We start from the raw sequence: 17,109 nt of genomic DNA, 5'->3' as shown, positions 1-17,109 counted from the left end.
TTAAGGGAATTTTTCCTAGTCGTATGTTCCATTATTTCAGTTTATTGAACATTACTTGGAGTTTTTTCTTTATCTCTCTTTCAATTTTCAACATGATTTTATTGAAAATGTTTTCAGTAAAAGTGTCTAAATCGTCGGCGGATTCAGAGACTTTTCTGTTTTCTTTTGTTTTGTTGATTGTAGGTTTAGCTTGGGCCATTTTCGGTTGCTCCTTCTTCTGTTCTGGTTTGGGTACTTCTTTTTTCTTGTCGTCTACTTTGGAGAGGGTGGGATTCTTTTTCTCCTGGACTTTTTGAGGAATCGTGCTCTGCTGAGCCGATTTCTGGCCTGTTTTCCTCTTCCTTGTCACTAATTCGAATTCGCTACATCCTTTGTAGCTGGATTGGCTGGATGCTGGATGGCCTTCTTCACCGCACAGAACGCATGTGGCATTTCTCTGCTCACCTTTTCTGGTAAGTTCGCAATTTTTTGTGCAATGATTGCCCAAACATTTGACGCATCTATATGGAAAAGAGCACTTGTTTTGGGCATGTCCGTACCTCTGGCATCTGAAGCATTGGCTTGGATTTTCTGCCCTTCTTCTTGATTCCACTACAATGCAGAGATTGTAGAGGCGTCTTATTTCGAAAATCTCCTTTCTCTGAGTTTTGACCAGGTATAAGGGTATACACTTTTTGGTTTTATTGGATGTCATTCTGGACACCTCGGCGTCATGGATTCCTTGGACCTTTAGATCATTTTTGATTATATCTAGGTCAGCATCTATTCGGACATGCCTTATGACTGCGTAGATCTTTTTCTCTTCCTCCATCTGGTAGGTGAAGTACTCCTTACCAATCTGGTCAAAATATTTCGTAATGTTCCTGTAGTCGTCCACAGTCGAGGCTACGATCCTGATTCCGTCCTTTACGACGGTTGCTCTGTTGTAGCTGAATTTCTTCATGTAGAGAGCTTTTGAGATCTCTACCCAATCGGCTGTACCTACCCATCGTCGTGATGGGAAGAATTTTATCTTTTTTAGTCAACTCCGTAGTTTTTTTTGCTGTCTCTTCGTCTGAAAATGAACTTTCTTTACGCGCGCGTTCTGGGTTTTTGCAACTTGAGTTGCAAAATTTTTCTTCATTTCCGATTCTGGAGCTACTACCTGTTTGGAGGTATTTTTGGGGACCGCTACCGGCTTTGCAATTTCTGCAAATGTGGGGGATTTCTGTGCCGCAATCTGTTTTGCAATTTCAGCAAAACTAGGGGATTGAGGGGCTTTGTTTTTATTAACTTCTTCTCTCAAGAGGCGTATCTCCCCGACCAACTGAGCTACGGTTTCAGTTAGTTTATTTATTTGAGCATTCAACTGCCCATTCTCTTCTTTGAGCCTTACAAGCTCCTCTGTTTCTCCATCGCTGAATTCTTCGGTGTCCGTAGCTTCCATGTAGGAGCTCTCATTGTCTGAGACCTCCGACATGGCTTTTTGTCCGTATTGAACTATATGAGGTATTTCTGAATAATAATGAAATATTGGAAATCCTCACTACTATGTTACTATTAAGCTATGTGGCTAAGTTATATATTTTCTATACTATCAGAAAAATAAATCGACTCATCAGTGATATCCGTGGAACCATCGATCAATGATCTGAACTCAGACTCTGAATACACTGAATTTGAACGTTTGAAGTTCCATAGACGGAATCAAAATTTCCGTAGCTTCGCTAGTGTACACTTTCACTTCGACTTTCCACTTTCTCTTTTACAACACGTCCGCTCTTGTCGAGTTCTAACACAACAATTGTTTTGACCAACTGATTTTTTTTTTTTTTTTTTTTTTTTGGTGTAGCAGGGGGAAAATCTGCAAACAGACGAACACACCCTCTGCTGAGGGGGAACAGTGTGGGGATTCTCACTCTGAGCTCGAGACCCACTAAAAACCCTTAACTGCTTCTTCATAGGTTCCGGGCATTTTGCCTATTAACCAGTTGACTCTTATGGTTTCTGGACTCTCACACGATCATAGTCGTGTTGATAGTTGTATGCTGCCTATAGCTTTTATAGGTTAAGCTCTTCTTTGGTTACATTTAAATCCTTAACTGATCTCTCGGTCTTCGGTGGTAGGTTCTTGACCTTCTAGCTTCTTCTGTTGGATCGTAGTCGACTAATCTTCGTAGTTCCTCATTTGGATGTTGTTTGGCTTTGTCGAATATCCTTTCCGCCTTTCTCTTCATAAATTCTGTAACTGGTTCCCATTCCAAGTCCTTGTAGATTTGTTTGTTCCTAACAAACCAGGGTACGTCCATCGCCATTCTAAGGAGTTTATTCTCAGTGGCCTGTATTCTCTTGATGTGGGTCTTGGCTGCGAAGCCCCATGCCGCCGATCCATATGTGAGTTGTGGTCGCGCAATAGTTTTAATCATCGTCAACTTGATGTTCTTATTCATATGACTTCTTCTGCCTATGAGTGGATAAAGTTTACTCATTGCGGCTTTTGTTTTATCAACAGCACATTTGATGTGGTTTTTCCATGTAAGTCCTCTGTCAAGCGTCACTCCTAGGTATGTTGCTTCATTTTTCCATTCAACCTCTTGTCCATCAACTTCAAGGTTTTCTTCCATCCTCAATCTTCTCTTTTGCAGTAATATTGCTTGAGTCTTTCTTCCATTGATTTGGATTTTCCATTTGATGCACCATTTGAGTAATTCATCTATGGCTTCCTGCAGTCTCCGGTGTATGATCTCTGGGCGTCGATGTCTGAACGCTATTCCTGTGTCATCTGCGTACAAGGTGAGCATATTCCTAGCATTCTTCGGGATATCATAAACGTATATTACGTAAAGCAGAGGTCCAAGTACCGATCCTTGAGGCACTCCCGCTTCCAATTGTCTGGTTTGAGAGGTTGCTCCATCTATCTTCACATAAAAGTTTCTATTCCTCAGATAATTCCTTATAATCTTGCATAGCTTGGTCGAATATCCTGCTCTTTTCATCTTGTAGATTAGGCCTTCGTGCCATACTCTATCAAAAGCTCTCTCGATATCCATCAGAACTAATCCTGTGGCCTGTTTGGTCTGCATTCCTTCGGTGACGTATTCTATGAGCCGTAGTAATTGGAGTTCAGTCGAGTGTTCTCGTCGAAATCCAAATTGTTCGGGTGGGATTATCTTCAACATTTCTGTTTCCTCATTCAGCCTTTTGGCGATAACCCTCTCGACGACTTTTCCTAGTGCTGATAGTAGGCTGATTGGTCTATAATTTTGAGGAAATTTCCGTTCCTTTCCAGGCTTGTTGAAAACTATCATTTCTGCAGTTTTCCATCTCTTTGGGTAGTATTCGGTCCTCATCACTCCGTTTGTTATATTCGTCAAGGCTGCTATTCCTTTTCTAGGCAATTTCTTCAACATATAATTCGTTATCCTATCTTCTCCCGGTGCTTTCCGGTTTTTCAGTTTCATTATGATCTCTTTGATTTCTGTTGGTGAAGCCGGTTTTGGAATGATTTCGGTTTCCGGTGGTTCCATCATCAGTTCTTCGTTTGCCTCCACTTCTTCTTCTAGATCTTCATTGTCATCATCATTTCTGTAATTTATTCTGGCTTCTCTCTCAATTGTGTCGGCAAGTGCTTCGGCTTTTTCAAGTCTCGTATATACCATTCCGTTTGCTCCATGCAGTGGAGGTATAACTGTCTGTTCTCGTCGTAAGCGTTTTTGCATTTTCCAAGCCGAGTGATCTATTGTATTCAGTTCCCTTAATCTCTGGTGCCATCTGTTATTACGCAGTTCTGTTAAAGCATTTTTCAATATCTGACTATGCTTATTCAGTTTCTTCTTGTCTTCTTCTCTTTTTGCTGTTCTGTAGATTTTCCTGAGTCTTCTGTTCTTTTTTATAAGTTCCTTTATATCCCTTGGCGTATCTCCATGTGAATGTTTCGGAATTGGTTTCCTTATTCTCTTGGTGCTTTCTTCATAGGCTTCTTTTATATGATTTTCCAATTTTTCAACTGCTTCATCTAATTCATCCTGGGTGTTTATTTGGGGAATTTCCCTGATTTTCTCCTGAAGTAAATTCTTATATTTCTCCCAGTCTGTGCGTTCCTTGGTTTGTGTCTCTTCTTCGTTTCTTGGGCCATGTCCCACTATGAATTCTATGGGATTGTGGTCTGAAGTTCCGTCTTCTATTGTATCAATGCTGATTTCTTCAGTGATGTCTTTCATTACGACAATGTCCAGTACATCGGGTAGTCCATTTACTCTTGGTATGTAGGTCGGTATATCAGGTCCTATCACAACTGCATTAAGTTTTTCAGCATAAATCTTCAGTCTTCTCCCGTTTGTATTTTCCACCCTACTGTTCCATTCCTGCGATTTGCAGTTAAGATCACCAATTATGATTTTCGGGTGTCTTCCTTCTAGTAGCATTTTTAGATCCTCTTCCAGCATGTCCTTATCCGGTGATTTATAAGTTGAAATAATCTTCACTTGCCCTCGATTAGTATTCACAATAATCGATATTGCTTCTACTTCTTGTCCATTGAATATTTGGTCGAAATGGTGATCCATATTCCTTCTAGCCAGTATAGCAACGCCACCTGTGCTGTTAGGTCTATCATTTCTGTAAATATCGTAATTGGGAAATGCTATCCGAACGTTGGGGTTAAGTCTCGTTTCTTGAAGAGCTATGACATCCGGTCTCTTCTCTTCAATCAGTTCTTCGAATTCTGATCTGCGGGCTCTCAATCCTTCGACGTTCCAAGAGACGATTATGAGATTGTTCTTTATCGTCGTGTCAGCCATTAAATATTCTTAATAATTTGCTGCATCTTCTTCTCAATCTCTTTCTCCAGATTCTGCATCATCGTGCTGAGGAGGTTTTTCGTGAACTTATCCAGTTCCTCAGTGATTCCAGAAATTCCTTTTCTGGTTTCGGCTTTTTTGACGGTTTTTGCCTTTTCCGTCTTTTTCTCTGGTTTCTTCGTCTCTTTGACTGCTTCGGTTGCAGTTTCCTGGGGTTTCTTCACTTCCGAAGAGTTTGGGGATGGCCTCGGTGTATTTTGTGTTGGCCTCGAGCTGGTCTGGTTCGATCTTGGCGATCTCTTGGTCTTTTTAGTGACCAATTTCCATTCGCTACATCCCTTGTAGCTGGCTGGATGTCCTTGCTCTCCACAGAGAACACAAGAGGCATTTCGCTCCTCGTTCTCCCTGGTGAGCGTACACTCCTTGGAGCTGTGATTACCGGAGCATTTCACGCACCTCCATGGAAAAGTGCACTTACTTTGGGCATGTCCATATCGCTGACAGCGGTAACATTGTCCAGGCCCGGTCGTCCTTCTCTTAGGTTCAACAACACAGTTCATGTTGTAGAGCCTTCTCACCTCGAAGATACCCTTATTCTGGGTTTTAACCAGCAATAAGGGCATCGGCTTTTTTGTTATATTTGAGGTCATCCTTATGACCTCAGCATCGACGATCCCTTGATCCTTGAGGTCGTCAAGGATCGTCGGGATATCTGCATCCAGCGGTAGATATCTCACTACCGCATAGATTTTCTTTTCTTCCTCCCGTTGAAGAGTGTAAAACTCCCTATTTATTTTATGAAGGAAGTCCGTCATTCTTCTGTGGTCTTCCGCGGTTTGTGGAACGACCCTAATTCCGTCCTTCACAGTAGTCGCTCTGCTGTAATTTATTCCGTTTCGCATTAACGCGTTGGAAATTGACGTCCATTCGGACGTACCCCTCAGGGTAACTGGGGGGATTTTTTCTTTTCTCTCCACTGGAGTGGTTTTCTCTTGGGCTGGGGTTTCCAAGACTCTTTTCTTGTTTGCCTCTTCATTTGACGAGGAGCTATCCTTTCTCACTCTTTTGGCGGGTGGGGAAATGTTGGTTTGAGGGGTTTTGACCACCTCCATCTTCTGTTTTTGAACCGGTAAGTTCACTTCTTGGACATTTTTCAAAATAATGTTCTTTTTGAGTGCTTTGGAGTAAGGACTTTCCTTATTTCCCTCCTGCAACTCGAGCCTCTCCCTGAGATTTTTAATCTCAGCAACTAAGCTAGATACGCATCTATCTAACTCATTCACCCTCGCTTTCAAACTTGCGTTCTCCTCTCTCAAAATATCGTGTTCGGACACGACATTAGCGATTTCTGGCGCGTCTTCTTCCATTACGGACTCGCAGTCCGAATGGTCAGACATTTTAGAATCTAATTAATAATTACTTCGCTACTCGAAGAAATTGGAAATAAAATTTTTCAAGACAAAAGAAAAATGTATCTCATGCATAAAAACAAAACGGCTCATCAAAAATTCTCTACGCTATGAGAAAAATCAGAAAGAAAGATACGAAAAATAAGCTCACCTGATGTTTTCTGCAGTACCAACGAGAAAATTCTCTGGACACTTAGGATGAACACCAACTTTGAAAATTTTAACGAATTAAAATTCCGATAACAAATATAGAACCTACACAACTTCACAGACGGAATCAAATATTCCGTAGCTTGGTTAGTGGGCACTTTCACCTCCGCTTTCACTTTTACGGCACTGTGACTTTCTCGTCCGCTTTCTCTTTTATAGCACTAGGAGCACTGTAGCACGTCTTCTCCTGTCAAGCGATTGACTCGGAATGTTGGTTTCAGTTTATTTATTTGTATTTGTATTTGTAGATAATTTGCTTCACACCATGAAATCGCTAAACAGTTCCACTTTTGACTCCTCCCTCGACTGGTTATGAGCCGTGGTAAAGTGGTAACTCTACTAACTGGAAGCATAGTGTGTTAATACTTATGGGTTGAATCCTCAAAGTTAGGACCATTGAGTATTAATTTGGTTGAATACATACTTAAAGCTAAAAGCATTGAGTATCAATTTGATGGAATACTCAAAGCTAGAAGGGCTATTCTGTTGATTTACTAAATACCATTTATTTGTAATGAAGATAATTATCAGGACATTCCAGCGAATAAATTTTTCATGTAAAAAATTTTATTACATACATTTATAGTTATCATTTTTTGTAGTTCCAAATCATGATTATTCTCAAATGTGATTGGGTCGCAAGCAAGTATCAAAGAATTCGACAACTGGGTCTACGAATCATTGAAAGGCAGCTCGCATTTGAGGAAGATAATTTTCAACATGAAAGGATCAAAATCGCAAACTCTCGTTATATTCGCTCATTCCAATATGACGGACAAATTCTATGGCTGATTGGGTGCATAAAGAAGCTGAGGATTTTAGAACCAAACTTTTCTGGCGCTGGTTGTTTCAATATCAATCGAACAATAATTTCATCAGCCATGGGAATCATAACAACATTTTTTTTCGTCGTGGTTCAATTCAATTCCAGGAAACTTCGATTTTTCGAACTAACTAGTGATGATGTAATTTGAAGTATGTATGAAAATATGATACTATCATGGAATTTCACACAATTATTGAAAATCAGTATGTGCTCTTTCATTGAATAAATAATCAGAATTGTATCCATAATCTCCTACTTTCCTCCTATCCAATTTTATTTGTAAGAGCGAAGCTGTTTCATCATTAATACCTAATGCGATTGAAGAAACTAATATAATATGAAGGCAATTTATGCAAAACCATTGGACTTCACGGTTTTTTTTTTTTTGGTGAACAAATAAAATTGTTTTTTTAGTGATTTGAAGTGATCAGATTTCAAGTGTTGATATAGATAGTATAAATTTGGCGTATGAGAGAAGTTCGTATTTAAAGGAAAAACATTAGAAATGTCTAGTCGCTATTGTTTAACAAGTTGTAAGTCGAATTACGCTAAAAAAATAGACCCTGCTTCGAAAATTATCGGCACCTTCTTCTCCCGAAACGTTTTTTTATACCAAGAGAAGTAATTCGGCTTTTACCTACGATGCATTTCACAAAGCCAAAGCAATTATTTCTTTTTTTCTTCCATTTTTCCTAGATCTATTGAAGAATGATATACTGGCAACTACGTTATACGCATGCATTCAAATCGCTACTCTAGCAATGGTTTAAGTATGCAAAACTTGAGAATAAGTAGCAGAATATGAATTCTATACTTATGAAGGAAATTAAACACTTGACTAGTTTCACAGTTTCAATTAAAATGTCTTTGATATGCATGTTTCTGGTTTCATAGCATTATCAAGATTGAATAAAATACGGAAATCTAATTGATCGTTTACTATCGCCACAACTTAACTGTGAATTATTCAGCCGATATTTATCTTTATTGAGGGTGGTTCGTTTGATTCGCAGATTTTCCCCCTGCTACACAAAACAAAAAATTTTATTGTACATCGTTTGTCATATTTCAAGTTTTCGCAGTTGGGAAGCTTCTAGAAAAATTTCATTAATACTTGAATTGTTGAATTGCCTAGATGACATTCCATTCTTATGACTTTAATAGCTATTTTAATTCTAGAGGACTTAAAAATTATCATATTTTATAGAGGTAATCTAATTGTTGTAAAGTGTCATACGCATGTGCTTATGGCTGTTGTTTGATGTTTTATGTTAGTAATAATTTTGTAGGCCTGAAGAAGCAGATGGAAAACTGCGAAACGTTGCCGAATATAAAGTAATAAATAATCCAGCTGCTATTTTAGTATTTTGAATTTGAAATCTCTCGCCCTTTACGCTCCACAACCCTCTACTTTTTTTCGAATAGGAATTTATGGATTTTGATATACAGCGTGCCCAAAAATATACGTATTCCTATTCGAAAAGTAAAAGTAAAAGGGTGTGGAGCGTAAAGAGGGAGAAATTTCTAATTCAAAAAACATAGAAAGTGTTGCTTTTGAAATAACAAATCCATAGATTCGTGGATTTCTCTTGATAATAATTAGTAAGAGAATAATGGTCTGATTGCAGTAATCTGCAAATTGTAAATTATTTCGTAATTTAAAATAAAAACGGCACGGCCAATTCAACTTTTAGCCACATCGTTGAATAGGTAATCAAATTGCCTTTCATTTGATGTATCACAATCCATATATTTTTATTTGAAAAAATTAAGTAGAAGAGTGCGGGGCGTAGGGGGTGAAAAATATCAAATTCAAAAAAGCATAAGATAAATTGCGTTCGAAATTGAAAATCGACGGGTGCCATGATAATTCTTCGTACAAGAATGGAGTAGTTACTTTACTTCATTCTTTTGAATGTCAGAAATGCATTTTCTGTTATCGAACAATATAGCATATGTATGAGTTTTAACAGAGGTTAATGTTACGGTGGCTCTACAATCCGGCGTATGATACAGGAGCTTAAGGAAAAACGGAAAAATCTCAGTAAAAAATCCTATATCCGGGTCTTCCTGTGAGTAGTGTAGTGATGACAACTTTGTTCTTTGTTTGCGGGATAAGCTTCTAATGCTGAAGGGCTTCTCTCTCAGTGACATACAAATTTCTTCGTCCTCTCTCCATCCCGAAATTATGTATGAAAGAAAAAACCATTGCAGAAAACGAGAAAGAAAAAGTCAATAATACAGCCTTCATCGAACTGATTCGAAGACTCGATGATAACTGAGGAAAATATAATTAATTATAGGTAGGTACATAACTTGTTATTTACTGCAATTGAATTGGTCAGTTGAAGAACAGTACTAGTCCAAAATTGCTATTAAGAAAAAATTGTATTTTCTCATTCGTTGATTATACATTGTTTACAGCAAAAGAAATGGTAGGGTGCTCCAGCTGTACTGTTCGTCATTATGATACTGTTTTCTCGTTGAATCGATAGACCTATAAAATATGAGCATTTTGGCCATCTCATTTTGGCAATTTTTGGACTCTGTGTCAAATATTCTATGTTGATTTTAGCGAAGGATCAATCAATCAAATCAAATCAATTTATTATACAAATTATTACAAACAGATGATAACAATAATAGTTATGAAAGAAAATACTAAAAAGAAAACAGTAACAAGAATTAACTATGTAATTATAGACTTTTACTACCCGAGCTCATCTGACATGAATTTCTCAACCAAGTAGTAACATTTAGAAGTCAAAAGATTCCTGAGACTTGTTTTGAAACCGTTAATCCGTTTCATTTCTTCTGGAAGTCGATTACACAATTTAATTGCTAACGGCCGGTTTCATAATAAAACCTAAAGTCGCTTAAATGTCAAAGCTTCCTTTCACCCTACTAAAATGACAGTGAAGGAAGCTTTAAGCTTAAAGCGACGGTAAATACGATTATGAAACTGGACGTAAGTAATTAGTATAGCCAAAGAGTAACCAACTCTCTGGTTACTCTTTGGTAAAGCTTTCTGAGTTCTTCTTATTCGGTGGTACGGCATACACACATCTTGTCTGTAACGTGTGGCGTACATTGAACTAAAGTTTTTTCTTTCTTTAGTTCAATGGTGGCGTATGGAGAGTAGAGAGAAGGAGAACGATCGCTGCTTTGAGACCACAGATTTTTTGTCCCCTGAAATATGTACCAATAGGGTAGTTCATGCTTTTGCCAACAGGCGCGCTGGCCATCACGAGAGTGCGAAATTTTGATTTACACAAATCAAATTGTAGTTGGCTCGTTGGCTGAGTGAACTGTTTCCCTGGTGACAGATGATAGGAATACATATTATTATTTTCGATTTTTGATAAGAGAACAACATATGACCATGGTGAAATGTTGAAGCGTGTGCTAGTATAAGAGTGTTTTGGCATCGGAAAGTAAAGGAGAAGACATAAAATTTCCGAGAGCATTTTTGAGAGAAAATTGGAAAAAACCTTATCTCAAGAATCGACTCCGAATCAATTTGTGTGTCAAGAGCACTTTTGCGATGAAGATATCAAAAAGATCATGGATTCATTATAAACGAAATCGAAATTGTCATCCCTCGTGAGAAGTTGACTCTTCTGAATAAGAATATCTAACCAATAAAACTACATGGTTCAGAAGTAGATATTCTTGAAGAATTTTGTTGGCATAACATAATATATGGTTTATATCGGTTCTCAGCTGAGTATTGGCAAAAGAATCTACTCTAATACCTAAGTGATAAATCTGAGACTGCTACCTTTTGTTGTCTTGATGTGTACTACTCCTCACTACGGATTTATATAATTTTGAAGATTACGGTAAACCAACTAACATAGCTGCTTTCAATAAACAATGATAAACAAAAGTAGGTACAATTTTTTTGATCAGTGATTTCTTTTGAATTTCATTGATTTCGACTTGCATTTTATTGCATATAATTCAGCGAACTCATATTTAATATAGATTTGATGAAAGGTATTTGAAAAATCATCAGAAAAACCACGATGACACATTTACTATCACCTAACCTAACCTAACCTAACCTAACCTAACCTAAAACCTAAAATAAAACGAAGGCTGTTCATAGGGAACTCTAACGATTTGTCAAAATCAGCTGACCGTTCGTTGTCGTAGGGCACACAAAGCTTTTTATTATCACTGTAAAGAGGCATTTCTGAGAAAGTTATAGTTTAATCACTCTAATCAAACGCCGGGAAGAACATTTTTTCCAAGAAAAGGCACAACATACAATACTCGACCAAAACAGCATGTGAATCAATGGAGGGAAAAGCTTGTGTGCCCCACGGCAACGATCGCTTAGCTGATTTTGACAAATCGTTAGAGTTCCCTATTTCAAATTGACTCTTGAATCCCCACCCCTTATCGATACCCGCTGCAATCGCAGCGACACCTATCCTACGTTTCCCGTTTTCGGGGACACATTTTTAGTACGTCGATCGTCCTCCTTCTCTCTACTCTCCATAGTGTGGCGTATAAGACAAGGAGGTATAGGATATATCTCCTTGGTATAAGATGTCTAAAACACTGGTGTGTGTACTTGTCACTCTTTGGAAGCATCAACATTTCAGAAAATCGAGGATATGTGATTAGTGTCGTGGCTGGGCCACCATGTCATTTGCTTCGTTCCGTCCTTATTTTATCAAAGGTCCAATGATACTCTCTCATTATATTTCGTTCTGTATTGATATCAATGGCAGATTATAATAATATGTAATCTCAAAAGATCATACAATGAGATCAAAAATGAACTGAAACATTTACTCAGCTGTTAATGAATATTTGTGATTTACACTTTAATTTTCGTTGTAAAAACAAATCTGTAGATATTTCAACCCTGACGAAGGAAAACTATTCATCAAAATAATTTCTGTTGACAAATTGTATTCCCTGGGAGGGGAAATGTGATTTCAATAAAACACAGTTCATTGGCGAAATATCCAGTATATTATTTAGTTGCAGAAGCGGACTTCTGTATACTCGTGAAGTATATTCGAAGAACAATAAACTCGAATGGATTTAGATAGATATTTCTGTTTCAGCTCATAATTCACATTACGTAATACCAATACAGTTCCTTAGAACTAAGATGTCTAAAACTCTGGTGTATTCACTGATTCGATTTTGTTTTTAATTTCGTTTTTCCCACTATAGGTAGCGCTGTTTAGAATTTGACAGAGCATTGTCAATTGATATTTGAAAATAATTTGAATACTTTCCTACGACTTACGAATATGTTGTATTTATAAGCCATTATTGTTGTGTGAAAATATATAAGTTTCGAGAAAGGGGTGCAGAACATTCATTTATTCAACATGTCGTTCAGTAAAGTTCAGTTTTCTACAGCTAAGAATTCGGTATTGTTGGAATTTGAGGCAGAACCAAATCAGATGAACGAACATTCGGGACGGATATACTTAAGTTTTATGGCAATTTCAGCAATATTTCAAAGAAACTGTATTGGAAATACGTAATGTGAATTGTGAGCCTGTATTGAGAATCAGAAATCCAAAAATCTATTCGAGTCTGTTCTTTAAATATTCTTCCTGAGTAGATGTAGTGAAAATTCCCTTTCCGTCAACTGAATATATTGGATATTTGACCAATAAACAGTGTTTTATCAAAATCATATATGCCACTAAGATTTCTAATATATATTATTCTATATATATATATATATATATATATATATATATATATATATATATATATATATATATATATATATATATATATATATATATATATATATATATATATATATATATATATATATATATATATATATAGAATAATATATATTAGAAATCTTAGTGGCATACTTATGGAATTCACTACTTTCTATGTATATATATATATATATATATATATACATAGAAAGTAGTGAATTCCATAAGTATGCCACTAAGATTTCTAAAACTATTGTGTAATCAATGATTCGATTTTATATATATATATATATATATATATATATATATATATATATATATATATATATATATATATATATATATATATATATATATATATATATATATATATATATATAAATAAATAAATAAACTTCATTGATCCTTTTGGACACTTAAGAAATGTATAGGACCAGTCATATATTATAACAAATACAAGAGAAAAAAAATAACAAATTCAACAAATGGAGTCCTTAAGGAACTCCTCCACACTATAGTAACACCTGTTAGTTAAAAGGAACTTAACTTCTCTCTTGAAAGATTTTCCACTCATTGATTTCAAGCGACTGGGCAAATGGTTATATAATTTGATACTTATACAGGGTCTTTCACGAGGAACCTCACCCATATTTATACGGGAAACTACTGAACGTATTTCCATGAAATTCAGCACTTATAAGTATTTCACGATGCTGATGAAATCTAAAATATTTTCAAGGCATGAGCACCTCCGGTTTTTCCGGAAATGACGTCAACTTCCGTTTTTCAAATTAGAACACCATTTTTTTATTGCAGAAATAGATTCCTTAAAAAATTTCAAGTTATTTTGATGTAACATTTTTCAGTTTTGGTTGGAAAATTCTCTGTGAGCGGGAAAATTCGAAAAAAAAATCGAAAATAGAGCTCCGCTGAAACAAGAATAACTTCGAGGTTTTTAGATGGAAAATTTTCATTTTTGGGATTTTTCAAGATGAGAGATTGATGTATCCACTTTAAAAATCGAAATCGCGATTCATGATACAGGGGGTGAAAAAATCGCTTTCAAAGTTAGGGATGACAAAATCGTGAAAAATCAATTTTTTCAAATTAGAACCCCCTTTTTTTATGGCAGATATTGAATCTATGTTAAAAAATAATGTGAGTGTATGCATCACACCCTTGCCCTAAAATGGATATTTTCTGAGTTATTGACAAAAAACTGTTTTTCGTCTTGAATTTTCAGCTATTTCTTTTCCCTTCACGCCAAAAAGATGAAATTTTCAGGAAATGTTATTTGAACCCTGCTGTAGATTTTTCACCCCTTCTTGAAACCGACTTCAAGTTACTATTAGGAGAAACATGGCAAACTCTCGCAGTTATAACTAGAGAAGAAACCTCTCAATGAACAGTCGAATCGTTCTATCTACAACTTTATTACATTCTCCATGAAGTAGAATGAGATTTAAATAATCTTCATTGGTAAAATTAGGCATAGTGATCGATTTTATAACTTAATACGAATTATCACCAAATTAATAGTAAACACGAAATGTTACTGAATAAAGAGGAATTTGGCAGATGTAATTAATGATATCTATCATTAAAAAAAAAGAATGTAAAACATGGTAAGTTTTTGCATATGGTTCATAAGGAATTATTTATTTATCACTGGAGAGAAAACCGATGGCCGATTAGTTGAAATAAAGAGGTTTCCGATACAAATTCGAATCAAAATTCGCCATCTATTTAGGAACAACCTGTAACTTTTTTCTCTTTCATATTAGGGTAGTAAAATCTAAAACATGGTTTAAGTAACAGTTCCTGAAAATTTCATCTTTTTGGCGTGAAGGGAAAAGAAATAGCTGAAAATTCAAGACGAAAAACAGTTTTTTGTGAATAACTCAGAAAATATCCACTTTAGGGCAAGGGTGTGATGCATACACTCACATCATTTTTTAACATAGATTCAATATCTGCCATAAAAAAATGGGGTTCTAATTCGAAAAAATTGATTTTTCACGATTTTGTCATCCCTAACTTTGAAAGCGATTTTTTCACCCCCTGTATCATGAATCGCGATTTCGATTTTTAAAGTGGATACATCAATCTTACATCTTGAAAAATCCCAAAAATGAAAATTTTCCATCCAAAAACCTCGAAGTTATTCTTGTTTCAGCGGAGCTCTATTTTCGATTTTTTTTTCGAATTTTCCCGCTCAGAGAGAATTTTCCAACCAAAACTGAAAAATGTTACATCAAAATAACTCGAAATTTTCTAAGGAATCTATTTCTGCAATAAAAAAATGGTGTTCTAATTTGAAAAACGGAAGTTGACGTCATTTCCGGAAAAACCGGAGGTGCTCATGCCTTGAAAATATTTTAGATTACATCAGGATGGTGAAATACTTATAAGTGCTGAATTTCATGAAAATACGTTCAGTAGTTTCCCGTATAAATATGGGTGAGGTTCCTCGTGAAAGACCCTGTATAACTCGGTGAGGACTCATATTTAACTGTTTGATGCCTGGGGAAGGCTATGGTATCAGTGTGTCATGTTTCATACCCATGAAAATCAGAGCATTTCCTGTATTTTCCGATGTTCAGGTGGATATAAACAAGACAATTAAGGATGAATTTACAAGGGAAGGAAAGAATACGAAACTAACTGAAAATCGGAGAACATGAATCACGTGGCCGAAGTTTGAATATAAGCCTTATGACGCGTTCCTGAGAAATGAAAACTCGACATTGTTGAAATGTTTCCTGATTGTAGGAAACTACAACGAAATTGTCCGAAAATTGTGTTCATTCAGAAAATGAAATTCAATTTGGAAAAAAAATAAAATCACGAACATCGAAGGTTTTCCGCCATTTTGAATTTTTTATTTCGGAATTCTTCATCTTTTCTGAATTGAGCACTCAAAAATTCTCCGATGTGACCAGAAACCGTTACTTTGAGGTTTATACATAACTGAGCACACTTAATAGAATATTGCTCAAATACGACGTTGAACACCTTATTTCTCGCTTATGCATCGAAAACGGGGTATATGTCATAAGGCAAATGTGATTCTCCCGGTGTCATTTACCCACTATACCGGGTGTCCCAGAGCTTTTAGGCCAGCAAATATCTCAGTTACCTGCGGAAAAAAAAAAATTGAAAAAAATACTTGTCGTAGGAGACCATACGCTCTTTCATGCAGCATAGCAAAATCCACCCCCTGACAAACAACCCCCGAGAAACCACCCCTAACTTTTGTTTTTCAAATGGCACCCCCATGTTTGTTGTGCTTCAACTTACAGTTTTTTTCATTTCTCATTCAATGATGTATCATGGTAGCTAGAATGGCATGCAGAATTATGAAAAATAAAAATACAAATGAAAGACGAATTTATACGCTCAGCTGTATTGTTACTGCAACATTATTACTACTCGAATAAACGTCATAATTATTATTATTATTATTATTATACTAAAGATACCGATACCGTAGGAATAAAACAAAGCACAAAAAGTTCTAACATTTTATTGACTCTTTTTTTTCAACATCCACTTTTTCTTGTCTCTACAATGTGGACTAATTCGATCAGTCCAATTAACAGTACCCACTAACGAATTCAATTTTATCGAGTGACTATCTTTACAACTACCTACATATTATGATATATCATTGATTGAGAATTAAAAAGAGCTGTCAGTTGAAGCCAAACAAACATGGGGGTGCCATTTGAAAAACAAAAGTTAGGGGTTGTTTCTCAGGGGTTGTTTGTCAGGGGGTGGATTTTGCTATGCTGCATGAAAGAGCGTACCCAATAAACACAGATACGTGGAAGTAACGTTGAGTTCTTCACGTAAAGCTACGTTGAGAAACCGGCAAAATGTCGTTAGGAAATACGTTTCCTTCTAATGGTACAGTAACGTAGCGGACAATCTTTTTGGAATGGAAATTCTACGAGAATATAACGTTGCCATTCGATTTAAGTAACGTTGCTACAATACGAAATTGAAATGTTGATTCTAAAATAAATATTTATTTGCCTTTCTGCCCACCACCCATAAGTCTTGTGATTGTTCCCATCAGCCAACATTATATCTCTCACCACACTAGGTTCATCGAGACAACCGCAAATATCCATCACCGCCGGGATTCGAACCTGCTACCTCTGGCGTCCTAC

Source organism: Coccinella septempunctata, chromosome 6 (genome assembly GCF_907165205.1).
Source record: "Coccinella septempunctata chromosome 6, icCocSept1.1, whole genome shotgun sequence".
NCBI lineage: Eukaryota > Metazoa > Arthropoda > Insecta > Coleoptera > Coccinellidae > Coccinella > Coccinella septempunctata.
The sequence above is the reverse complement of the archived record's forward strand: the minus strand, read 5'-3'. Positions refer to the sequence as shown.